The following is a 14,469-nucleotide window of genomic DNA, read 5'->3' as shown; positions in this document are numbered from 1 at the left end:
AGCACACACTCACAAAGTAACTAAACAACATACCAAAGGCACACACAGTGTCCTTGACAATCATCTGCGGGATCTACATAGTTTTGAAGCTATCAATCTCGCCTTGCCACACAATTTGTCCTCCATGGCTATGCAGGTGAGCCATTGTTAAGTTGCTATTTATGCTGCACATTGACTGTGTGGACACCATGCTCAAGGTCATTAATATCCTCTCTCATCTGAGTTCTGCTGTAGTCAAGGGATCTCTGTGACATGATAATGGGCAGACAAGATTTGGCCTTCAGTCCTGCAAGATCTCCTTTGAAGTCAGGACTTCTATGGGAGTTAGACGGAGTAAGGATTGAAAAAAGTATTGCAGGGTTTGACCCCTGAAGAATAATATTATTACTAACATTTCCTATGACAGTAACTGATAGTAAGCTTTACAGTACTTTGCAATTTTCAGTCAACTGGCCAAATTCTGCGTGCGTGTGTGTGTGTCTCAAATTACCTTCAGAGAGAGGTTGGTATATGCACATCTGAGAGCAGAATTTGGTGACAGGTAAGTTATAGAATTGACAAAAAAGTTGTTTTTTATATGAGAGTATAATTAGTAAAAACAGGGACAAATCATATCCTGATAAACATCCTGCTCTGCTCCTTTTACCTTAATGCGGGGTGCGGAGGGAGGGGAAGGGTATCCATATTCACCACTTTGATTATGATATGTTTTGTAAAAAGCGTGCCCTGTGAGGTATCATTTGAAAAGTTTTAATTTGATTAATCTGATTATCCCCTGTTTAAATGTGTGTGTGTCATCATTGTATGACAAGTTATGAGATTTCGCTACATGTTTGTTATTGAAACATGTTGAGAGTCTAGAAAATGTCTACAGACTAACCCCTTAGAAATAACAAAGGGACTATAAACAAAAGCCTTACATGTAACCCTCTGAGATGGCCCAAGCCTTACATAGACAAAAAATGCAAAAACGAATTTGCAGTTCATGTGAAGGACACTGGGCAGCTCATATAGACCATGGGGGCTGCCTAACTTCATGACACCACGTGGATTTTTCCAGCAGTGAATGTATAAATGAGGAGCAGTGATATCATCACTTCACCTGCCTCTTCTCCCCCATCTCTACACAAAGAAGCAAGATCTTCTGGAAGACAAAGAAACTCCATGGAGACTATGGGAGGGGCTGGTCCCAATTACAAGGCATTCTAGTTAGCAAGAACTACTGAGAAGTTTTGTGGTGAGAGAGATCCTTTTGCTTCTAGAATTATTAGCATTGTAAAATTTAGGAATTAGCTTGCAATTTTATATTTTATTTCCTTTTGTAACTAACTCTGATCTTCTGTGCCAATACCACTTAATCACTTAAAATGTATCTTTCTATAATTAATAAAACTGTTCTATATTTATTCTAAACCAGTGTGGTTTTGGCTGAAGCATTTGGGGAATCTACTCAGGATACAAAGGCTGGTATATGATCAATTTATTTGTTAAATTGATGGACCTTATGAGCAAACAGTACAAGAGGGCACATTTCTGGGGTGCAAGGCTGGGACCAGAGATATGTGGATGTCACCCTATATGTAATTCAAGAGTGGCTAGCCATAGCACTGTGGTATATGTCTGGAGGTAACTTGCATGCTAGAGGCTGGGGCAACTCACATACCAAAGTAGGGTATACTGTACATCAGACTGGAGAATTAAGGGGGCACAATGATCCAACATTCAGTCCAGATGTTACCCTGGGGTATGTTACAAGTACCCTTTTTTTTATTTAACCTATCAAATATTGTTACCACTTTTAACCCAAGCTGCTAGCCAAAATTCAGGCTACTTCGGGTTATTTCTGTTAGGGAGAGAAATTGATGATAGAGTCAGGTATTTCTCTGATGTGGTCCTGTTTATTTAAAAGAATGTACACAGTCCAGGTTCCCTGAAACATCATATAACAGGAAAGAGTTTCTTTGCTCACAGTTCCAACCCCCCTTCAGTCAGCACTCAGCCCAAAAGCTCTCCTCTAGGCTTTTCTTGGGGCCATGCTCTCAGTGGTGTATTTGGGTCTCTACTTCTTCTCTTTGTCTGTGGTTTCTTCTCAATGGTACCCACACTTTATGCAAGATGTGTGCCATTGGTAGTGGTGAGGAGGAGCAGCACTGGTTCCCTGCCTGCCCAGTGAGGTTTGGCCCTGTCATCCTTCTCTCATGAGAAAGGCTGGTGTGTGGCAGAGGTCCAAAACTGAGTGTGTGGCAGTGCAACCTGGCGCTCAGGTTTCACATTGCAACACCCAGACACCAGGTCACAAAGCCACTCACTCCATTTTGGGCCCATGCTCCTTCCCCACCCCATGATGAGGGAGGAGCTGTGGGGTGGCAAGCAATTGTGTCCCCTCTCAGGAATGGGGCATGACACTGCACCTGGGCAGGATGGGCTAAATAGTGGGGGTTGATCATGGTGTAGACTTTGCAGGGGAGGCACTGAGTTGAGTGGCTTCAGTGGGGATGGCTACGGAGGGATTGATGGGTGTGCACCATATAAAAATTTTCTGGAATGCCCCAGTTTTTCCTCTCCCTCTCTCTCTCTCTCTCACACACACCCCTGTTCAAAAAAATACCCAGCTATGACCACTCTTACATAGTTGAAATTCCTGACGGGTGGGGTGAAGGGGTGAAGGACACTGATTCTCTCATAGAGGAGCTTAATCTTTTTTTACAGTTATGTTGAATAAAGGATGGTAGTTACACCCACCAGTTCCAATGTTTTCCCAACCCACAACAATGTGAATGTTTTCAGGTGATTTAAGTTCTTTTTGAGCTGCAATTTACTCAACAATCCTTTTGTTGCTTCATCCTATGCTTAAAGTCTGCAACTTGTTAAGAATGGAGGTAAATTACTGTGTTTTCCCTCAGGCTGACATTTGCTCTCACTCTCATTTTGGGGTTAGGGAGAATAATTGATGCTGCTTATTCTCATCTTCCATTTTATTAACAGAAGTAAGTAAAATGGGGAGTAATCCCAGTCCCTGCATCACCTACTGCACAAATGCCTCCTCTTTGATTCTTTGCTGTTTATTGTTAACCCTCTGTTTGTGAGCTTTCATTCCATTTTTCAGTCTGTGCAAGAGAGTACTTGTGTCCAAGCCAATCTGAATTAATTTTCCAAGTACATTTTCAGGGATATTGTTTCAGATGGTTTGCTGGGGTATACATCTATTCCACCTAGTGTATTCACTTCATCTATTAATTATTAAATTTGATATTAAAAGGTAGTCAGTTTGCAAGGTAAGATTTACTCCTTTATATTTATGTGGCTGAATTGTGCCTCAGAAATGTGCATTCAGTTCCCATAGATGTTAATGGAACCAGAGGGCAGAATTTGGCAATGTTGTTTATTGTCCATGATTTCATGAGTCTCTAGGTGTTTGTAGATATGTTTCCCTTAATATTTGAACCATGATTTTGCAAGGTTAGACTCACCTGATGTTAGAATAGGGCAAGTTTATTCACAATAAGTGGTACCTTACTCCAGTGGGAGTGAGCTGTAGCTCACAAACGCTTATGCTCAAATAAATTGGTTAGTCTCTAAGGTGCCACAAGTACTCCTTTTCTATTCTCAGAGTAAGAATTTACTCAGTAACTTTTACAGAGTAAATTAATGGTATTATATTACAAGAAGCTGAGTTTCAAATACACATGTATGTAAACAAACCACTGACCCTCTGAACTTTATTATGATGCATTTGGCCATCACTATCAAACTGCCCCCCCCTTCTGTTCTTGCTACCTCCAATAGTCTTTTAGAGTTATTTTATTTCTTGTTTTTTCCTTGTTGCTTTTGCATTTAATATTAGAAATCATTTACTGCAAGCATTTAATATTAGAAAGCAATTCAAATTGATCAATTGAATGAAATTCAAAACCACACACGCATTTAACAGAATAATTAATTTCTAAAAACTTTATTCAGACATTAGCAAAGCTGGCAGTTGTGATTATCTTTCAAGTCAATGTCTCTAGTCAAATTAGTACACTCGCTCAGGCCCTTATGCTTAGGGTTTGCTTCTCCTCTTGTATTTCACCTCTGTATACTCTCTCCCCAGATGCTATCACAACATACCTGTGCCTACCCCTCCCCCGCAACACAAACTTCTGCTTGAGCTGTTATATGATGCCTAAATCTACGAGCTCACGCAGCTGTGCTCTCTGAAAACCAACCAGTCCCTCTTATTTGAGCCTATCCCTCCAATCTCCACCTGCTTGTCAAGCCCCTTCAATTTCAATCTTCTAATGTTTGGAGGGATGGTTTGTACAACTCCCAGGAAGCATGGATGCTTATAACTGATGGATCCTAAAGAGAGAGACTATTTCTACGTCTCCCCTTTTGTAATAAGGGGGCTTCCTCCTCTTCCTTCATGGGACAGCTGCAGCTTTTGGGAGACAAATCTATAGTCTTATGCCTGTATGAATCATTTTTGGGGAGGCTATGTGCACTTCCCCACCTGCAACACTCGCTCTCTCTCTCTCTCTCTCTCTCTCTCTCTCTGACAGCAATTCCACAAGGTTTCCCTTAAGTATCTGCCCTGACCTGTGCTACTGTTGAGTGAAACTCAGCAGCAACCTGCAAGGAGAGGTGTCACAGCCTTCATAATCTAGGGTGTTATCTGGAGAAAACTCCACACTCTTTCCTTCACCTGCAGCACCACTCACTGTGAGGCCCTGCAGTCTGATCCTGAGCTGTATCACTCTTCCATGGAGATGGACAGATGGGGAGGGGGGAAGGTTTGCACAGCCTCCAAGCCTCAGAAGCAGCAGCTGGCAGAACTAGACCTTCTCTTGAGTATTTTGAATAAGTATCACTGAGCTTTACTGCAGAGAACAGCCACACAGTACACAGTGAACTTAAGGCCCAGAGCATATGAAATTATTAGGAACAACTAATTCCACCATGCACTAGCTGATTTGAAGGGGGAGAACCACATGAACTTTCTGCAGCTTCAAAAGTTCTGAGATATGGGTGAGGTACGGCTTGTTTTATTGTAAAAGAGAGGGTTATTATCAGTGTACGCGCTGTGTGCCAGCCATTTGATAGCATTGTCATCAGCCAAGTGAAGATCCAGTAGACCACTGTCCAAGTAAGTCAGCGGGCACTTGTGGTCAACCTAAGACTCTCGCATATCCTTGACATCTACATCACAGGTCATTAGAGAAGCCCCATTTGAAGAGACTGGCTGCACAATTGTCCTGTCCTGTTCAAAACCAGTTCAGGGATGACTGCAGATGCCTTGGAAGGTCACAACCTGGTGGCTGGGTCTGTGATGAGAGAGTGAGTAACAAGTGTCATTGCTGACCACTCATTATGCCAAGCAGATTCCACCGTCCTATCCTGTGGTGGCTTAAGAGATCATAAAGGGTGTCTAGAAGACAGGCCAGCTGATGGGTGGTTGAAGAGCTCTGAGGACAGAGGCGAGTCACTGTTCTCATGGATCTTGTGCAGGAGCATGATGGAAGCCCCCTCACGGCGAATATGGGGTGGTGCTATGTTACTAAGTATTGGCAGCCATCGCATCGGAGTTGCACATAAAGTCCCATTAACAATGAATATAGCTTTGGTAAGCACTACATTGACCAGCCTTGTGTGAGATGAGTGACACCAGATAGGAGTGCAGTACTCTGCTCTTGAATAGCAGTGGGCAAGGGCTGATGTTCTAAGCATCCGAGCGCTTGCACCCCAGGTTGAGCCATCCAGTTTTCTGAGCAAGTTGCTCTGAATTGATCTTTCCCTATTGCTCATGGCTTAGCCTCCCAAGTAACACTTAACAAAATCACCACATTGTTCTGAGAGCATTGCCTATCATGCTGACCAATATTGTCTTATTGTTTCCTCGTATTTTCCCATCTGCCTGAATCCATCTGTTATCTCTCGGCTTAGACTTCTAATGTAAGCTTTTAAGAGCTCTGTTCTGTGTTTATAGAATGTCTAGCACAATGGAATATGAAAGTGGTTCCTAGGTGATACCACAATATAAATAAAACAGTAAACAATAACCCGACTTGCTCTACAGACCAGCTGTGACTCCATGTTTAAGAGAAAGAAAAAAAGTAGTGCCTAGAGGAAGCAGAGTTGGTGCCAGAGGAGTGGATGGCCTCCATTAGCGAAACATCTACCACCTGGCTTAAGTACATGGTTTAGGGCAGTTCTGAAGCCAGTTTTTCATGTGTGTTTCTTGGTAGGGTGTCATTCCAGCCAACTGAGTGGTAAGTTACCTGCTGTTACCTATATGTACCTAAAGGTTGTGGAAAAATCCTACCCTAGCTCTTGTGCAACTTGAATTACTGATTCCAGAACAGTTTTGCCTGAGACTTTCCATGTTCTTAGTTTAGCCAATGTTTTGTGTGACCTGCCGTGCTAAAACATTATTTGTCTTGCTGAAACTTTAGAGAAGCAGGGTTTCTGAAAAGAGGGAGCTTTCTTTTAAAATGGCAGTTTAATATGGTGAGGGAACAAACACAATTATGAGGTCAGTATGGTATCTATTATACTTTCCCTGCCTACAGGTATGCAGATAAAACTACTGCTCAGAGGAAAGCAAATAGTCATTAATGTAACCACGAGAACTTTCACTGTTTGAATTCAATACCTGAAAGGAGTCCCTTGGACTTTAAAAATTAAGACATTACTTGACATGAATATCTGCTGTGGAAATTAGTTTATTGCGTGTTTGTCAATTTCAGTGATATACAGATCCTGGGGAACGCTATTCTCAAAAATGGTTTTGTGCTCATATATTCCTACTAACTCTCCCTTTGGTTAATTGTTCATCACATTCATAGTAACCTGCTCAATGATAGACAAGCAGCATATGCCCATTTTCTCCCCACCTTCTCCATCCCTGTTAGAGAGCTGTGCAAGCTCAAGGAGGTTTAGTGTAAAGCCACAATTCCTTACCACACTGATCCATCACACAGGCACAGGTATCTGCAAACAGATGTGTGCCTGTAGGGGGTTGGGACAAGGATATAACAGTGAGTGACATGACAATGTTGCAGTAGTACAGTATTGTTGCAAAGCACCTAATCAGTCAAGGCAGACAGCAGTGTAAAATACTGATACTGGGCTTACCTCTTGCTAAAATAGGAAGGAGAGATCAGCAGAGAGACAGGGAACAAAGGGGTGGAATAAATGGTAAATTTTCAGAATGGAGAGGGGTAACTAGTGGTGTTCCCCAAGGGTCAGTCCTAGGACCAATCCTATTCAACTTATTCATAATTGTTCTGGAGAAAGGGGTAAACAGTGAGGTGGCAAAGTTTGCAGATCATACTAAACTGCTCAAGATTGTTAAGACCAAAGCAGACTGTGAAGAACTTCAAAAAGATCTCACAAAACTAAGTGATTGGGCAACAAAATGGCAAATGAAATTTAATGTGGATAAATGTAAAGTAATGCACATTGGAAAAAATAACCCCAACTATACATACAATATGATGGGGGCTAATTTAGCTACAACTAATCAGGAGAAAGATCTTGGAGTCATCGTGGATAGTTCTCTGAAGACGTCCACGCAGTGTGCAATGGCAGTCAAAAAAGCAAATGGGATGTTAGGAATCATTAAAAAAGGGAAAGAGAATAAGATGGAGAATATCTTATTGCCCTTATGTAAATGATTGGTATGCCCACATCTTGAATACTGCACACAGATGTGGTCCCTTCATCTCAAAAAAGATATAATGGCATTAGAAAACGTTCAGAAAAGGGCAACTAAGATGTTTATGGGTTTGGAACGGGTCCCATCTGAGAAGAGATTAAAGAGGCTAGAACTTTTCAGCTTGGAAAAGAGGAGACTAAAGGGGGGATATGATAGAAGTATATAAAATCATGAGTTGTGTGGAGAAAGTGAATAAGGAAAAGTTATTTACTTGTTCCCATAATATAAGAACTAGGGGCCACCAAATGAAATTAATGGGTAGCAGGTTTAAAACAAATAAAAGGAAGTTCTTCTTCACTCAGCGCACAGTCAACCTGTGGAACTCCTTGCCTGAGGAGGTCGTGAAGGCTAGAACTATAACAGGGTTTAAAAGAGAACTGGATAAATTCATGGAGGTTAAGTCCATTCATGGCTTTTAGCCAGGATGGGCAAGGAATGGTGTCCCTAGCCTCTGTTTGTCAAAGGGAGGGGATGGATGGCAGGAAAGAGATCACTAGATCATTACCTGTTTGGTTCACTCCCTCTGGGGCACCTGTCATTGGCCACTGTCAGTAGACAGGATACTGGGCTGGATGGATCTTTCGTCTGACCCAGTATGGCCATTCTTATGTTCAACCACCTTTGCTATTCACGTCCTTCTGGAAGCTAATGGATATACAACACACCCAGTGAATGGTAAAGTGATAAATAAGACAGCATACACAAAAAGAAAGAGTGTGAATATAAGTTCTCACGAGGACCCAGTGCCCATATACCCCTAGCATTCTATCTGCTCTGCTGTGTGCATGCTTGACTGGCACCATCTTCTCTTGACTGTGTTCTGGAAGCAGCAGAATGTTGCATCTCCCAATGCCCTCACTAGGTTGTGCTTTGCCTTTCCTCTGAATATCTATGTTAGGGGGCTCACTTCTAAACTGGGATCTAGCCTCATTCTATTTGTGCTCTTTATTCATTGGTCCATGCAACATATCTAAATCATCTCTGATGCCACTTTTGCTTCTCTTCTAGTGCATGTGCACTTGACAGTAACAAATGGCTTTGTGCCAACAACTCTGATCATACCCCCTTTTTATGCTGGCTAAACTCTTTTTGCTACTCAAAATTAGAGAATTTTGTAGCACTGTATTACAGAAGACACCTATATGGTGGGGGGCACCATATTGACACAATGGGTTGGGTAAAAAAGTGCTTCTTATACAACCAGAAAAGATAAATATGGCACAAAACGAAAGGGCCTTGAGGTCCTGGCTTTCCACTTAATTGGAATCTGTCTCTACCTTCCTCAGCCTTCATATCAGAATATTTGCTAAGAGTTTTGTTTGTTTGTTGGTTGGTTGGTTTTTAGACATGTACCCCAAACCCTTTAATTAGAATTTAGCAGTTGGGTAATCAGAGACCAAGTTGGGTAATGTTATGGTTGGAAGTACTGTAACTGAATTAGGAAAGAAGAAATAAAGAAACAGTTGAAACACCCTCAGATATTTAGGTTATATTGGAGCCTTAAATATGAACTAACTAGTAACTAGCTGCTTGAATATCAGTTCTAAATTGATACAAACTACTGCAGCAGGGGCCAGTAACAAAATCAACGTCTGGGAGTACGGTATGTATACAGATGTTTCTAAAATTCTGCTGTAATGAATAATGTTGGCAAGCAGTCTACTGGGTTAGGTAAGAAGTTTATTCAGTTGGATTGTCTACCATGTTTTCCTATCATCATCATTATTTTGGGGGGAAATCAAAGAAGAGATGGTTTGAATTTGATTCAGGATATTGTGTGTCTCAAAATGTATTTTTATTCTGAAAAGTGATTTATGAAAACAACACCTCATTCAAAAGATTTGCTACTTGGGAGCATCATCTGAAGACAGAAGAGTTGCACTGGTGTAACTGAGGGCCTGCAGAGAAACTTTATTACTAGTGATGCTGCTTGAGAAGGAAAGAAACAACTTTGACTCTCAAAAACCAGTTGGAGCTTGGAAGACTGGTATTTGGGGGGGGGGGGAGGGAGGGATGAAAAACAAAAACAAACCTAATAAAATCAGAACCAATTTGGCATGGTAGTTATTGAAATATGATAAATTTGGAACCTCAGGATGCCATTTCTACATTGTCACTGCTGAGTGTAGAACTGTACTCCAAGAAATTCTAACAAAATCAATTTTAATTCCTTGGTAGGTCACAGAAGTCAGGTGTCTGAACTGAAGGGGGAAATTAACAAAAGAAAGCTCTGTTTTATGTAAGCACAGTAAAGAAGTCTAGAACAACTGCATTACAATACAATGTTAGTTATTACACTTCCATCTGTTTTCATTTTGCTAGTCCAATTTAATGAATACAACAATAAGCTGGATAGTAAATAAGACCAGTGTAAATATTTCTAGAAATACTACATAGTTAAATAGGTTGTTGAGATTTACTAGAGAAGAAAAGAAATGAATATCCTGTGATGCTCTGTACCTCGGGAGAACACCCTACACCCCCATCTTCATCTTAATAAAATGATTGTGTGGTATCCAATGCAAAGTTTCTCATGTTGGGTGTCTTTGGAAAGCTCATGATGCACTGAACATGATTGTTATAGTGATATTATAGTAATTGTTACAGTAATGTTATAGTAATGTTATAGGTTATAATTTCATGTATGTAGTTATGAGGCTGAAAATGTATCCTCGTGGCTTAAAATAAGCTGAGACAAAAACTCTCCAAGAGCAGAGAGGCAGTTCACACCTCATCAGGGTAGGTATGGGACAAACCCAGCCTAGCCTTACAGAAACAAAGGACACTGGCCTAGGCAGCAACAAAAAATCTGTTAGCCTCTCGAGTGAGTCACACCCCTTCCTTTGGTCAGTTTGGATCTGCGATGAGGTTAATGCTCACCTGACTCTGAAGGGGACAGGCAAAGCAAAGAGGGAAGAAAGGACATGATAAAAGGGAGAGACATTTGCTATGCTTTCTCTCTCTCTATTTCACCTACATCTACAGACACCACCACCAAGCGACTGAAGAGCGATTCTTAAAGGGGAGGGCCTGGCTGAAGAACAACCAGCCAGCCTGTGGTGAGAAGCATCTAACTTTGTAAGGGCATTGAAAGTGTTAAGATCAGCTTAGAATGTGTTTTTCTTTTATTTCATTTGATCAAATCTGATTTGTTATGCTTTGACTTGTAAAAACTTAAAATCTATCTTTATAGTTAATAAATCTGTTTGTTTATTCTACCTAAAGCAGTGGGTTTGGTTTAAAGTGTTTCAGAGTCTCCCCTTAGGATAACAAGCCTGGTACATATGAATTTCTTAGTTAAATTGACAAACTCATATAAGCCTGCAGTGTCCAGCAGGCATAACTGGGCACTGCAAGATGGAGGTTCCTAGGGTTGTGTCTGGGACTGGAGATATTGGTTGCACAATCCAAAGAGCAGCTTATATGCCAGAGGCTGTGTGTGAACAGCCCAGGAGTGGGAGTTCTCACAACAGAGCAGGATAAGGCTGGCTCCCAGAGTCAAGGATTGGAGTGACCTAGCAGATCACCAGTCCAGATAACACCAGAGGGGAATGTCACATCCCCAACTTTGTGTATTTAAAATTTGGGAACTTACTGATCAAGCAGGAGTTAATAGTGTATTGCCCTGGATGGCATTTACTTGATCACTGTGTCTCTGCCTTAAAATGGGAAATCTCAGATTAATTTTGTAAAGGGAGAAAAAGGTTTAAGAAAATAACCATGCACATTCCCCTAAAATTTTGAAGGCTACCCTAAAATAATATGATCTATTAATTCATCAAAGTCCTATGGGCTGTGTTATACATGAAGTCACACTAGATGATCAGAGGTCTCTTTGGGCTTTATAGTCTATGAATCAAAGAATATCATCAATGTTAAGGTCTCTCCTATATGTCAGAAAGCTTAATGGATTCCAGCACCTGCTTGAAGGGTGATATTTTCAACTCAACTTCAAGTTCTAAAAGTTAGGAGCATATGCAATATTCTCCCTATTCAGTTTTTGCAAAATGTTGATGGATTTAGAGTGGTTGAAATGATGTTCATTTTCGTAAAGCATTACAGACTTCAGGAGAGTTGGGTACTTTGTAATTTAATATTCTCTTCTGATCTCTTCTTAATTAGAAGAAGTTTTGAGTGGGGTAATGCGAGGGTTTTTTTTTTTATTAGAATGATGCTGAAGGGTTAGCTAATACAACAGAGATCTTTTAAATTGCATAACCTTCATATACAAATATATTTCTTTTGGGCAGTTTCAAATTAAAGGATTAATTAAGTAGAGCATTGTTTAAGTTATTGTTAAGACATTGAATGGTACCAAGATTTGTTTTAGTGTACTATTTAAAGGTGGTCTGAAATACTTTAATAAATACAGAAGTGTGTAAGTCTCTAAGTCGTTAAAAATTTTTTTGTAAGAATACATCAAGTAAGGACATTTTAAAACAAAATATTTCAGATCATTTCTTTCCATTTAGCTGATATGAACCTGAGTTCAGAGGGCTGCATTTCTTCTCCAGGAATTTATACTTTAAACAGTTAGCACAAGCATCTCACTCCCTCTTGAGATATCATTGCTCTTTCAGAATCCTACATTCAAGCCTTCCTCAGATAAACAGAGACCTAGTGCCATTTTAAAGTTATGCATCTATTCAGGTACTGAACCATTTGATCTTAACCATTTAGGGAGGAATTCTCTTATCACAGCTTTGCAACCCTGTTGACTTAAATAAGTGATATCAGCTTAAGTGATAAGGATTTGACCTTTGGTGTGCATTTGTGGGCTCTCTAATACTAGTAGGAAGATAAGATGTTCCCTCCTCACGCCACATCAGTGTAAGTGGAAGCCATTTGATCTACAGGAAATGGGAGGTAGGGGAGATGCTAATACTATTGTCACACTGTGGAAAAAAGACACATTGGATATATTGGACTTGTGTTGTTTTGGGAAAACAAAATTGAAGTCCCCGAAGAAAAGGGATTTGAATCTTATGGCTGGGTGGGTGCTTTTTGGTGCATTAGTCAGGGAGTTAACCCACCAGCTTACAACTATCTGCAGTGTTAGTGGATCAGAGGGCAACTAGAACTGCTGCCTCCTAATGCCCTCTGCTGCTGTTTTTGATATTGACCCCTTTACAACCATCACACACATGCCCCTAACAATGGGTCATATGTACAGATAATGTCCCATTTTGACAGTGTCAGGACTAAACTTTTTGATTTTTCTTTTTGAAGTGACTTTTCATTTTGATTTTTTAAAAACACATTTTGTATTATAATAGTCAAAAAAAGTTTGTTTTGTTGAGATAAAACACATCAGTTGACCTGAAACAATTCTTCACTGGTGTTTCTTTCCAAGAATTTTGACGTTCTCAGAATTCTTTCCTAATGTAAATGATTTTCTGTTCAAATCTCAGAATCTTTCAGGAGACAGAATTTCAGTTCTCTGTCCAGCTCTACTATTAACATGTTCATACGTATGGATTACAAATATGGCAGGTATAAATTTTCTTTGCTTTAGCTACTACATAGGGTAAGAAGACTTTTTGTTTTGCTTTCAGTGTATGAATTCCCTAATATGCACTTAATAGATGACAGAAAGGATACAAGGTATTCTGATAAGAAACATATATGTTGATAAATGCAGGGGTGGTAATGGTGACAAAAAATAACATTAATCACTAGAAAATGTAATTAAAGTTTAACTTCATGTTAGAGGCTGTTACCATGGAATCCTGCTGTTTTAAGATTGTCCGTAAATTGAAATAATTATTCTATTATTGGGGATTCAGCTACTTAAGTAACATTTGTAACGGGATTTATCTTGCGCTAACGGTATTAATCATGTGTTAATTCTCACATGTATGGTATTGGTAGATAGGGAATCTATCACGGGGTACATTCATTCCAGGTGGCAGCTCCTCCTGGATGTTCTGGGAATTAGCTCTGCTCCAGGTATGACACATCCCCTTGTGGTCTCTCAACCCATTATCCTCTCACATTCTGCAGCCCCCCTCATGATCTAAAAGCTGCAATTTCTTCTTTGTGATTTGGCCCTCCAGCTGAGTCAGTATGTGTTTCCCCCTTCTGGGCTATATAGAATCTCACTGGACATGCTGTCTAGGCAATGCCACTTCAGTGGCTAGTAGGGGAAACTGGGTCCACACAGTACTTTAGCTTTCAGGTCAATGACCCTACAACACAGAGCCAAGGTCTACTCAGTCCCCACTTTGCTGCTCTTCCCCTGGACTGCTTCCTACTTCACCTCCCACAGGCTCTCTTCACCCTTCTGGGAACATCCATTCCCCAGAGCTAGGCTCCAAGAATCCTTCTTTTTCCTTGGGTTCCCTCCTTTCCTCTCTAATGCACAAAGGGTGGCTCAAGGCTTCCTCCCTGCCACCATTTTTGTTGCCAGCTTCATGGCTTTATACTATCCTGTCATAAATATAAAGGGAAGGGTAAACCCCTTTGAAATCCCTCCTGGCCAGGGGAAAGCTCCTCTCACCTGTAAAGGGTTAAGAAGCTAAAGGTAACCTCGCTGGCACCTGACCAAAATGACCAATGAGGAGACAAGATACTTTCAAAAGCTGGGAGGAGGGAGAGAAACAAAGGGTCTGTGTCTGTCTGTAGTCGTCTTGGCCGGGGATAGACCAGGAATGGAGTCTTAGAACTTTTAGTAAGTAATCTAGCTAGGTATGTGTTAGATTATGATTTCTTTAAATGGCTGAGAAAAGAATTGTGCTGAATAGAATAACTATTTCTGTCTGTGTATCTTTTTT

The sequence above is a fragment of the Lepidochelys kempii genome, chromosome 1 (genome assembly GCF_965140265.1).
Source record: "Lepidochelys kempii isolate rLepKem1 chromosome 1, rLepKem1.hap2, whole genome shotgun sequence".
NCBI classification, from domain to species: domain Eukaryota; kingdom Metazoa; phylum Chordata; order Testudines; family Cheloniidae; genus Lepidochelys; species Lepidochelys kempii.
Note: the sequence above shows the minus strand (reverse complement) of the source record.